This window comes from Sceloporus undulatus, chromosome 6 (assembly GCF_019175285.1).
Source record: "Sceloporus undulatus isolate JIND9_A2432 ecotype Alabama chromosome 6, SceUnd_v1.1, whole genome shotgun sequence".
In the NCBI taxonomy this organism is placed as follows: domain Eukaryota; kingdom Metazoa; phylum Chordata; class Lepidosauria; order Squamata; family Phrynosomatidae; genus Sceloporus; species Sceloporus undulatus.
This window is the reverse complement of record NC_056527.1, coordinates 14,004,996-14,018,062: the sequence shown is the minus strand read 5'-3', so window position 1 is coordinate 14,018,062 and position 13,067 is coordinate 14,004,996.

Here is a 13,067-nt window from a genome sequence, read left to right as displayed (position 1 = left end):
AAGCTCATTACAGGTGGAATGAGTCAACAGAGGAGGCTAAAGTTTGCACTGAGTTTGCAAGACCTGCACAAGGCTGTTAATAACTATGGAAGAATCATAGGGTCCCCGTAAGTTGAAGCTGCTTTGACAGCACATAACAAGAATGCATGTGGTAGGCAGCTGACATATATTACAGTGCACAAACTACCACAAGAGAGTGTTTTTACAGCCTCCACAAAGAGAGACATAATAATGGAATAGGCCCTAAATAAAAATAATAGTTTTAGGCCCAGGACCATGTGATGGTCAGCTCAGTAAACACCAGAGTGCCCTCCAGTGGTCACAGGTATCCACTGCCTCCTTTGTCCACACCTTTTGGAAGATTCACTGGACAGGGACTTTTTTTTTGTGAATAAGAGTTGATACAATGAATATGTTCTTTGTTTTAAAATCTTGAGGCAGATAGCTGAGAAGAATGGTAGGGAAGAAGTACAAAATATTGACATTTTGGAAAGACTCTAAAGTGGTAAAGAATTTAGCATTTGGACACACCCATGGTTAGGTTTTTGGTAATCTAGATCAGTGAGTCCCATACCCAGGCCTTCCAGGTGTTTTGGACTTCAGTTCCCAGAATCCCAGGCTATTAGCCAAGATGGCTGAGGCTTCTGGGAGCTGAAGTCCAAAACACCTGGAGGACCAGAATTTGGGAATCACTGCTCCAGAGTTTATCTGCCCTTTTCTCATTGCTTTATAAGAATCAGCATGTAGAGAGATCTTGTAACACCTTTGAGACCCAACTAAAGAAAGAAGTTGGCAACATGAGCTTTCATAGACTTAAGTCTACTTCTTCAGCTGCATCTTAACCTCTCTTTGCCTGGAAACTCTCACTTTAATGTTTGTGTTTGTGCAATAAAATGGAATATAGTCCTATAATTGTGTAGGGTGAGAGGGGCCCTTAGTAACATACATTTAAAGAAGAGCTTGGGAAAATTACCATTTTGGACTCCTAGACATCCAACCTTGCTTAACTGGGGATGCTGGAAGGTATAGTTCAAAACAGTAACTTTTCTGGCCTCTTTTTAAGCCACCAGCATAACAGCCCTTGTTGTTGTGTGTCTTGGGTCATGTCCAATTTATGGTGATCCTAAAGCAAACCTATCAGAGGGTTTTCTAGGCTGAGAGTGCATGATTAACCAAAAGTCACCCGGTAGATTTCCATGGCCTACCCTACCAGGGAATCTCCAGGGTTGTCGTCCAATGCGCCAACAACTACACCATGCTGGTTCTCCACAGCCAACCTTACTATTAAGCAAAGTGAGCTGAGTATCTCAGGTAGCACGTTTGAGGTGTTGTGCAAGAGAGGAAAAAATGGTCAGATGCTTCATTTGTTGATGTATTTTTACCATCAGATATGGGATGAGATACCTATGGGGTTTTGTGCCTCATAGCTATTGTGGTATAATATTTTGAATGCTGGACTACAACTTTGGAGATCAGGGTTCAGTTCCTTGCTCGAGCATTTAAAAAAAAAAGCAACACTGAGTGACTTTGGGCAAGTCACACTTTCTCAGCCTCAGAAGATGGCCATGACAAACCCCCTCTGAAGAAACATGCCAAGAAAACTCTAGGAAAGGTTCGCCTTACGGTCACCATAAGTTGTAAATGACATGAAGGCACTTACCACCACCACCAAATGTAAAATTATTGGGTGGTTTCTGGGTGTGGTTTACCTTGGTATAAGTGGGTGGGATGCGCACCTTTTGTTAGATTGCCCCACACCGAGTGTTGATCTCCCTCTTTCACAGAATGGGTGGTTGCTGTTTGGGAAGGTATTGGATAAAACTTGAATCCACTGAGATGGTGACTGTTAAAGAAAATGGAAAGAGATGCATGAAAGAGACAAGGCAGTGTTTGTTGTTGTTGTGTGCCTTCAAGTTGTTGCCAACTTATGGCAACCCTAGGACCACCCTATCATGAGTTTTACCTGGCACAATTTTTTTCAGAGGTTTGCCATTGTCTTCCCTTGAGGCTGAGAGAGTGTGGCTTGCCCAAGGTCACCCAGTCGGATTCATGGCTGAGCTGGGAATCGAACCCTGATTTCCAAAGTCTTCATCCAACACTTAACACACTTACATCAAGTTATTTATTTCCTTAAAATTTCAGACTAAAGCTCAAGCGAAGCTCTTTTCAAGAAGGTCCTGGGAGGAAGAAAAAATTAAAAGCAAGCTACCACTGGAAAGACAAATGTAGCTCTCAAAGAGAATGTCTTTTTATTTCCTCAGACTCTAGCTGCTGCCCTATACAGTCACTTTGGGCTTCCCAAACAATTATTGTGTGTCTTCCTGATTTAAGAGAAGAATTATGGGGCGAAAGCACGATGGATTAGATGCTCTTCCCCCACCCCACAATGGCTTCTTTATATAACATGACAATGAAGTCTCCTTGAAAAATGGGTGTGATGGATCGGGCTTGCCTTGTGATTTTATTTCAAAAGCTGACCTTTTTTTGTTCTTCTGTTGCTTGAGCATCAAAGGCCCGGAACAGAAAGGTCTGCTGTTCCCTCAGGCACCAAAGTTAGACAACAGGAAAACTTGTGGGAGCAAGTTTGCCCGCCATTGGTGCCCATTTATGCTATATTTTATATTTATTTTTGGAGACCCTAAGTTAAATTCCCTTCCCCTTGCCATAACGGTTTGAGTGTTGGGCTATGATTTTGGAGACCAGAGGACAAGACACCGCAAAATGAAAAATGGGGGACATGACAAAATAAAAGCTTTAAACACACTCATATAAATATAAATCCATGTGCATGCCATGAGGCCACCTTTTTACCTCAGAAACATCCCAAAACCTCTTGTGAGTGACGCTTGCCCAACATCCACCCTTAATACAATTTCCCTAAATGTAGAAGGGCTAGGGTCTTCATCATCGTCTTCCTATACGTTTTAAATCTGTGGTAGTGTGTTTCTTGTGCTTTTATGGTTATGAATCCACTCAGGCGAAAGCTTCCCTTGAAGCAAACAAACCTTAATTTTATTTTATAACGTGTAGCAAGAAGTAGCTTGTGTAGGATAGTTTCACAGGTGGTATGGTTACAACATTTACAATGAATCAAGAGTTGCAGGCACGTTTCTACTCAGTTTCTTTTCACCCTGCTTGTCCAAAACTAAACTGTCCCCTTCAGCCTCTAAACCAGTGATTCCCAAACTCTGGCCCTCCAGATGTTTTGGACTTCAGTGCCCAGAATCCCAGAGCACTGGCCAAGACGTTTGAGGCTTCTGGGAGCTGAAGTCCAAAACAGCTGGAGGAAGAGGCTTTGGAAATCACCGCCTACTCTAAACTATTCTCTTCCACCTCTGAACTCTTTACTCCTTCAATGGAACTCTGAATTCCTTCAAGGCACTCTACACTGGAGTTCAGCTGACCTCAACTGAGACTCACTCCCCCCCCTCCCACAGCAGCCCCTCTTCTACAGCCAGCCTCAACCAGGATTAGCTGTTGGGAAATCAAGGCGGTCCAGTGACTCTCCATCACAGTTGTGCTCAAAATGGAGGACATTTTGAAATTCCTCCTGGACAGAAGGTTGAAATGCAGGGCATGTCCAGGGAAAGGAGGACATCTGGTCACCCTGCAATAGCAAGTCCACCAGAAGAGTGCTGGCACTCCATTTTTATTATCTTCCTCTACAACTAGGGTTGCCATAAGCCTGGACCTCCAAACTGGGACAAATGTAGGACAAATGTAGGACAGAATTTTCAAATGCAGGGCACATTTTTTTAAAATGGAGGACACACGGAAAAAATTGATGGTTTAAAAAAATGTTAATATAAATACATGTTTCTTAGGCATGATCAAAATGGAGGACATTTGGGCATTATTCCTAGACAGATGACAGAAATGTACTTTCCCTTTCTGGCCACCCCCCCTCCCCCCATTCCAAACAGCACATTTGGGCATTGAACATGGCTTTACTTAACATGGCCTCTTGCATATTCCAGAGGCTTATTCCATAACCAAACTCTTTGGGTTTCACACTGAATATGTCAAGGTGATTTAACAAGAAGTGGGTTTGCCCTCGGATTCAACTGTACTTCTCAGAAGTGTGTACTTGGTCAAGGGACTTTGGTTTTTCTTCACTGCGCATGAGTTTGTAAAAATCAGAGCAACTTACATTGGTCGTGCCTCAGAAGTTGGCTCATATCATCATCATCACTATTCTCTTCCTCCTCCTCCTCCTCTTCTTCCTCCTTGTCCTTCTTCCCTCCTTCCTCCTTCCTTCCTCCCTCCTCCTCCTCCCTTCCTTCTTCCCTCCTTCCTCCCTTCCTCCTTCTTTCCTCCCTCCTTCCTTCCTCCCTCCTCCTCCTCCTCCCTTCTTCCTTCCTTCCTCCCCCTTCCTCCCTCCTTCCTCCACCTCCCTTCCTCCCTCCCTCCTCCTCCTCTGCCTCCCAGCCCAGGCCCTAGCAGAGGAGGAGGTGGGTGGCTGCCTTGACGCACGGGCGGGGGGAGCGTGCCAAGGCAGCCACCCACCTCCTCCTCAGCCTCCTCCTCCCGGGCCCAAGGAAGTGCCCAGCGTGGAGGTACGCCAGGCGGAGGAGGCGGTGGGTGGCTGCCTGCCAGTGCCTGCTGCCTTGGTGTGCGCACACATGCGCGTACAAGGAGCGCCAAACCAGGCAGGCACCTCTGCCTCCTCCTCCGCTTGGCACGGCCTGCAACGGAGGAGGAGGTGCGCCTCCTGCGTGTGCCCACGCCACCCTCCCCCGCCTCCCCCGCGCACCGCCTCCTCCTTCGCCTCCTCCTTCGCTTCCTCCACATGGCCGCACGGCCTGGAACGGAGGAGGAGGAGGTGGGTGGCGCGGCCGCGCGGGGAGGCAGGAGGTGGGTTGGCGCTGCGCGGGCCCTGAACCAGGGGCTGGGGGCCAAACTGGACCAGGACCAGGAGGGGCCCCCCAAAAGCGGGTTTGTCACAGAGGCCGCCGGGTTATGGCATCCCTATCTACAACCTGAGTGAAGCCTACACCTTATTTACCTTCCTTGGCTGCCAACTGAAATGACTTGGAGGCACACACCACCACCACCAAGTGTAAAATTATTTGGTGGTTTACCTTGACATAAGTGGTCGGGATGGGCACCTTTTGTTAGTATGACCCACGCGAGTGTTGATCTCCCACAGAATGGGTGGTTGCTTTTTGGGAAGGTATTGGATAAAACTTGAATCTATTGAGAAAGTGACTGTTGAAGAAAATGGAAAGAGATCCATGAAAGAGACAAGGCAGTGTTTGTTGTTGTGTGCCTTTAAGTCGTTGCCGACTTATGGTAACCCTAAGGCCACCCTATCATTGGTTTACTTGGCACAGTTTTTTCAGAAGTTTTCCCATTGCCTTCCCTTGAGGCTGAAGGCCACAAAAGGGCACATGGGCTTCTAGAAGTTAGCATGCTGAGGAAAATGGTGGCTGCCCAGCACCTGCCCATTTGGAGTCCCAGAAGGGGAGCTGCCTGATAAGTGTTGGAAGATTTTTGCATTCCCTTTCCTCTTCCTTAGATAGGGATTTCCTGCATGCAAACTCCTCTCTCTTTCTCTCTCATTCAAAACTGATCATGTGATTTAGGTCACACCCTCTTGAAGGAGAGCTAACACACTTTCTCAGTGATTTTCAGCTGAACAGTTGGTCCTCCATCTTCTTCCTCTCTGGTAAGATAAATATTCCTTTTTACCTGAACCATCCACTAGTTAGGATATAGTCTTTTATATAAATACAGATTAAAGCCATTAGTAAACCTTTGTTTGAATTACAAGCTACTTGTGTTGTTTTTGGAGTCAGTCTCAGTCCTGAGGGAAGCATAGGCCTGTTCCGGATGGGCATAAAGTATGAGCTCCGTGCATACTAGGGTTAGAAAGGGGTGTCCCTTCAGGATGCCCCTAACCCTAGTACGCGCAGAGCGCATACAAAATGGCGGCACCCTATACAGATGGGTGCTGCCATTTTGACATCGCAGATGCTTAGCATCCGCACGTCGCGCCGTGAAAATGACGTGGCGAGTGCGTCATTGGCACCTTGCTGCATCATTTCAGCGACGCAAAAAGAAGCGCCATTTTGGTGCTTCTTTTTTGCAGCGCCGGGGAGCCTCGCAGTTTGGCCGCTGGGGCTCCTCAGCACTGCAAATGACGGTGCAGCAGACTGCCACTTTCAGGCGGTCTATAACACACCATAGTTAGACAAAGGCACATTTCTGCTACTCTGCTGATTTAAAGCTAAACCCTATCAGGCATGGCTTTGACATTTTTGATATTTAAATGTTTTTGTTTCCTTATCAAAGGCTGAAACCTTGGGAAAGTTTAATTACCCTGCAATAAGTTAGGAAGCTTCTGCTTTTGCTTAATGTTGTGGGTGTGCATATAACTCTGTATGTTTCTTTGCGGTGGATGCATTTGTGAATGTGTTTGAGTCACCATTTTGACTTCTGAGAAATGGCCCTTGTACAGGGGCAAATAGTTGGTCTGGAATTTAATACCCAGACACTGTCTTGTAGGTAGAGAACGACTTCAGTACCCACCGGACCAGTAACCAGTTTCACTTAGAATCATAGAGTTGGAAGAAACCCCAAGGGCCAAAAATATGCTCTCTAGGCATTTTCTAGGTCCTCCAGCCCAATTCTATGGTATGCTTTCAGTGGAGTTTGAGCACATAGGCACGTTGGAGGTGTTATCGCTAGGAATCTCTGGGCCCTCCAGTGCAATGTTTTGGTCAGTGTCCACCAGAAGTCATTCATTTAGGATTTGCTATTATCTGTGGTTTCGCATTTGCAAGGTAATTCTGGGAACGTATCCTCCACGGATATTTGGGGGTCCTACTGTACTCAGTTCATTAGTCATGGTTTTTGTTGTTGTTTTTGTTTTTGTCTCTAAGCCTTTGTTGAATTTTCATGCTGGCAGTAGTTCCCTTTCCTCACCTGTTTGCAGTTAAGACAAGAGTAAGCAAGAATCAGAAACAGAGGCAGCTGCCATCTGAACACAGCCTTAGCTTCACTCTGTAGTTAAATACCATTGACTTAGGAACCTGTAAGAGCCAGCATGGTGTAATGCTTTTAGTGTTAGATTATGACTCTGGAGACCAGGGTTTGAATTCTGGCTTGGCCATATAAACCCACTGGGTGACCTTGGGCAAGTCACTCTCTCTCAGCGTTGGAGGAAAAAGGCAAACCTCCTTTGAACAAATCTTGTCCATTTATGATAGTCATCTTAGGGTTATATTAAGTCAGAAACAGCTTCAAGGCACACAAGTTCTGACCAGTTTGCTTGTTGGGAAAATGGGTGTCCTGTGACAAAAGTTCAACATGATATTAAGCACCAACTGTAGCATTCAGGGGTAGCGGTGTTGGCCATTTAACAAATACAAACAAAAATACACCAGTGATGCCTTTATTGACCAACCAAAATGCACAATATACTTGTTGCAAGCTTTCAAAGCTCCATGGGCTTCTTCATCAGGCAAGATATTACAAACCAAACAGGAGGGGAAAAAAACAATTGGAGGTGCCTGTTGTTTCAGTCCTTAGGAAAGATGTTATGATGGAAGGATATCTTTTGCAGACAGGCTCCTTCTCCTTCTGGCTATGCAGCAATAGGGAGATTTTCAAAGTCCAGGAAATTTAAAGTCCATTTGCAGCTCAATAGGGACTTCAACCATGGTAAAATATATTTTCTTCTTCTTAAATTTGGACTGAATTTGCATGTTTTACCTCTACATCACCAAAATGTTCCTGATGCAAAAACATGGAGATTTCTTATATATTCTGCCTGTGTGTGTTAGAATAATGACCTGTAAGCACCTGTGGCTGTTACTTAATGCATAACCAGGAGCTATCTTTAGGTCTAATGTTTTGGCTCCAGCTCCTGAGACAATCCTGAACTGGCAACTCTAGTTTATAGAGGGCCTACCATTGCCTTCCTCAGAATCTGAGAGAATGTGATTTCCCCAAGGTCCTCCAGTGGGTTTCTATGGCTAAGGAGGGCTTTGAATCTGGGTCTCCTGGACTCTTAGGTCTAACATTCAAACCACTACACCATACTGGATAAGTTTAGCATACTTATTACTGCTTTAATGCAGAACATAATAATTAGTTTAGCATATGTATTATTATATCCTGCACCAAACCAATTAGGCCAGTGCATGGAACCAAATCTATTTAAAACTGTTGATCGGGAATCAAACAGTTGTTTAATAATTCTTTTAAACATAATTGCTGGTTGGTAGATCCCAATGTCTGTGTTCTGCTGGAAGTGTTTGATCAGAAACAACATACAGGCCACATCATACAACGGCTCCTTCTATCTATGCAATTTGTAGCTATTCTTAGGCCCCATATGTAGGACGTATTACTCCAGCCTAGCCATTTATACTGTTTTAATTCCAGTGATTGTTTGCGTAATTGCAACAGCTCCTGTGTTCATCAGAGTGTGAGAGCGCAGAAGCAAATTTTTATTAGACTAGTGAGTGTCCAAGAATCTGCGTCCTTTTCAAAGTTGACTTTTATATCCCTTCAAAATTACTCTAAATGTATGTTACCACGGGGACAAAGTGTGCAGATTGCCTAGGAAGTGAGATGTGAGGGTAAGGCTGGATTTTGGGTACTCTTGCCAACTGTAAGTCTGGCCCAAGCCATTTTGCTTCCTAAGTCCAAGCAGAAAATGGTGTCTTCAGCCTTCCCCAAAGCTGGGTGTATTGTACTTCTGTCAGTCAAGGGATTTTTGGTGCTCCACAAACGCTTATCATCATTCCTAATATAAAAATTCAATAATATTAAATAACAATTTATGACCCTTTTATGACACCCCCAACCTGCTGCTTAAAGCCTTATTAGAACTTACTCTGCTAGTCCTGACAGCTGGAGAAACAAAAGCAGCAAGAACTGAAGAGCATCCGGTGCTTTATAGCACCTAAAATCCCATCGCCTTCATGAAGAAAGTATGGTCTTCAGATGCTATCAAGAGATGTTTGATTGCTGAAAAACCCATGGTGTTTCAGGTTATACATATTTTGAAGCAGGTACTCAAGTAAATACAGGTTACATTGCAGTGTACAATTAGGTAGCTTCTGATTCACCTAAGCTGTGAATCATTTTACTCTGCCATTGTACATAATGGTACTTGGGCATCCATGGGTTTTGGCATCTACAGGGGTCATAGAATCATAGAGTTGGAAGAGACCGCAAGAGCCATCCAGTCCAACCCCCTGCCATGCAGGAAATCTAAATCAAAGCATCCCCGACAGATGGGCATCCAGCCTCTGCTTAAACACACCCAAACACCTTTGGGTCCTGGAACCAAACCTCAGCAGATATGTAGGGCCCACTGTACTTCAACACATTAATACAGGTTGAATCTCCCTTATCCAAAATGCTTGGAACCAGAAGTGTTTTGGATGTCAGATTTTTTATATATATTTTAGAATACCTGTATTGGAATATACACTGTGCTACATATACATATGCACTGCAAGGTCATCAACAGGGACCTCCTGAGGACCTCAAAGTTCCCTGTGGCTACCTCTTACAGTGCATCCAGTTACAGGAAAATAGCTGGATGCCTTCCTACTCATCCTCCCCACTCTTCAACAACATGGAAAGGCCGTTGGGGGTGGGGGCTGCACTACTTACCAGATGAATGTTCAGAAGATAGCATCAAGAGATGTAGCTACACTGAAGTAGCTACGTGATTTGCATACGCATCCCAATGTAGGATCTCAGCCATTGTATTTTTCTGCCATAGTTGTTTGAGTTTAACACAAGATTCACTCTTGTCTCCATTTTTAAAAGGCAAACAACCCCAAAAATTGAAGTGGCTTTCTGGCTTCCTCTGTTTCCATATTATCAATTGCATTTCTGGCCCCGTTACACTTTGGGGTGAGTTCTCCGGGCCAAAATTTGTCTTCTAAGAACTTGCCCACCACTGATACGTATACATAAATCATCCTTCTCAAACTGTTTGCCACTAACTGTTTTCAAGGGGCCAGTGTAAGGTCATATGTACAAAACTTAGCAGACATTCTAGATGCCATGAAAGAGTGACAAATTGTTATTATTACTGCTTTGGCTGGTTTGTTTGTTTTGCACACACGCTGCAAACGTGTTAACAGTTATACTACGCCCATTTTAGATTACTTACTGGGCATGTTTATTAACAATGAAACATCAGAAATTTCCTAGCCTGGATCCAGGTTAAATTAGTTGAACTTAGTGAAGACTTATGTCCCATTAGTTCCAGTATGAACTCACAGCACCCACTGATTTTAGTGGCATCAAAGTTCAAACAGCAGCCCTTCTATCCAGATGAGTGAAGAGAATACATTCCTAAAAGTACTAGCTCATCATTTTAAAATTCTAGTGAAATAACCTCTTAGATTGGGTGAGTAGAATATTTAAGTGTCTTGCAAACAATCTAAAAACACAGAACAGTTTTTTTCCCACAGCAATGTAATCTCAAATCTATTCTATTAAAACTTCAGATTTTTTTTTAAAAAAGATTATCCACACATATTAAGCATTTTTCCTTCATCAACTAAATTTCCTTGGCATAAAGATGTCCGGCTTATTTCTGATTCTGAGACTTCTACGCATTTGGTAAGAACATGTGGCTATATAGGGATCCCATATGTCAATTCATTCATTCCACTGAGCTAAAATTGGCAGAGGAATCTAAAACTACTGTAAGCAAATCCGAGACACATTGGGAGGATATGATCCCCTCAGGAACAGGAAAGAAAAAACCCAGAGCTTGGGATTGTGCACCATCTAAAGGAAACATAGTGAAATGTGCCAGTGAGGGTAAAAGTATCAAGATGGGAGATCAGTATGGGAGGTTTAACTTAGCTATTAATCTTACTGAATAAACTTGGGCCAGTCCCAGTTACTCGATCCACCTATTTCACATGGTTACTGTTAGCCCAAAAGGGAATGGCACTATACAAGGCAGTATACAAGCATAATAAATAAATAGCAGAGGTTAATTACAGTCATAGTAAAGAGTGAAATTACAACTACAGACGGTCTATTCTATGGACAGGGAAATATTAATTTACTTGTGATGACTTGCTCTCTCAGTGGGGCACTCATTGCTCCTGCAGCAGTCTGCCCTTGGTTACAAAACAGAGACAGATGGTAGAAAATATGCAGGGGTTAAATTGAGAACCATGGAAGGATATTCTCATTATTTCCAGGGTCAGTAGAAAACAAGGTCCAAGTGCAGTTAGAATCTGTTGGTGACATGTTGTGTACCTTTTTGAAGCAGTGCCAGAGGAGGTATCCAGTCCCTCCTTTCACAAAGTGTAACAGCAGCCAGAGGGCTCTGGGGCACAGTTTCAGCTCTCTGGCAACCATTGGCTGGGGGTGCATCCCTAGACATGTTCTGACTGCCCTTGAGCATTCAGGCCATACACTGATGGCAAAAGCTGCTGCTTCTTCTACAAGTTGCAAGGGCAGCCAGAAAAGGTCTGGGTGCATCTCTATAGCCAATCTGTGACTGGGGGACAGAAGTGCACTCCAGAACCTCCTGGACACTGATAACACACCCATATCACACTCTGCTCCCAGACAATTAAACTATGCTGGTGAAGATTTCTACTCCATCACAAGCTGACTGGATCTAGCCTATGACTATTACAAGCCCAAGTAGTAGCCGATGAAATGGTGGTGGTGGTGAGGCACCAAGTTCACAAGTCACCCATAATTAACTTCAGCAGTATCGTTATGAACTACATTATTATATTTTTCTTTTGTTTTTCTTTCTCCATCCCTTGTCCACGTCAGATAGGTTCAGGGAAGATTGGATCTATGTCTCCAGAGTTTGTTAGACTATAACTTCCATCCTCTCTCACCACGCCGTCGCCTGGATTCCCAGTGATTGGGCAGCATATAAATAATAAATGATGATGATTATTATTACTGTTATTATTATACATGTTGGCTGGGGCTGACAGGACCTGTGGTGTTGCACCATCTAGATAGCCGGATGTTGCCATAGACTGAACTAGGAGATCAGTGGGAGAAAGCTAGGACCAGCTCTGACCAGCTCTGCTACAGGACTATAAAGTGTCCAGGCTAACCCATACTAATTGCAATGAATGCCGCAGAAGCCTGAATCCACTTCAGTGGGAACAGAACAATAGTGACAGCATATTAAATCTCCCAGGGTCCCATATTGGAAGAAAGGTGAGATATAAATTGTCTGCATGTACTTACACATGTACTTATTGTGGATTACATCCTACTGAGTTTAGCAAGACTTATGTTAGGTATACTTACCTACAGTGCATCCGTGCTATAGGCTGGCACCCCATACATGGTGTCCAGCTTTTTCAGAAGCCGTACAACGAGAAAGTGAATGGCGTGCATGCCCATGGTGCACGCACTCTACCATATCGTGAGCATGAGCCCCATTCAATCTAATGGGACTCAAGCTTATGCATTTTTTGGCCTCCGCCGGGGGGGGGGGAGTCTGGAATGGAGCCCCCGCGTAAGCCAAGGGACCACTATGCATAACAGTTACCTAGATTTACTCATCTGCAACTGTTCCATATTCTCAACTGCTATTTAATCGCTACCCCCAACCTAGTTTAGTGGGCATCAACTGCATAAGGAGAAGGAGGGCTATTTTGCTGGCGACTGATGCACAGGTGAATGACTTTTCTGTCAAATTTGGGGGGTCAGGCCAGGAAAGAATATTTACTTAAGTGTCCATAAATAAGAATGTTGGTCTATGTCTCAGCAGATTATCATGTTTGTACAATGGCTTGGGCCCAGACTATTTGAGAAACTGTATCTGCCCATATGAACCTGCAAGAGCTCTAAGATCTGCATGAGAAGGCTTTCTCTCAGTCCCATCAAGACCACAGGCTTGCATGGTGAGGACACGAAGGAGAGCCTTCTCGGTGGCTACTCCCATCCTGTGAAATGCCCTTCCTCGGGAGGCTAGGCTGGCCCCCTCCTGATGGCCTTTCGCTGCCATGTAAAACATTTTTATGCCAGCAGGCGCTCTATACATAATGCACAGCAGGGTGGTTTTATGGAGCAGGCGGGGTTTTAACTCGTGTTAT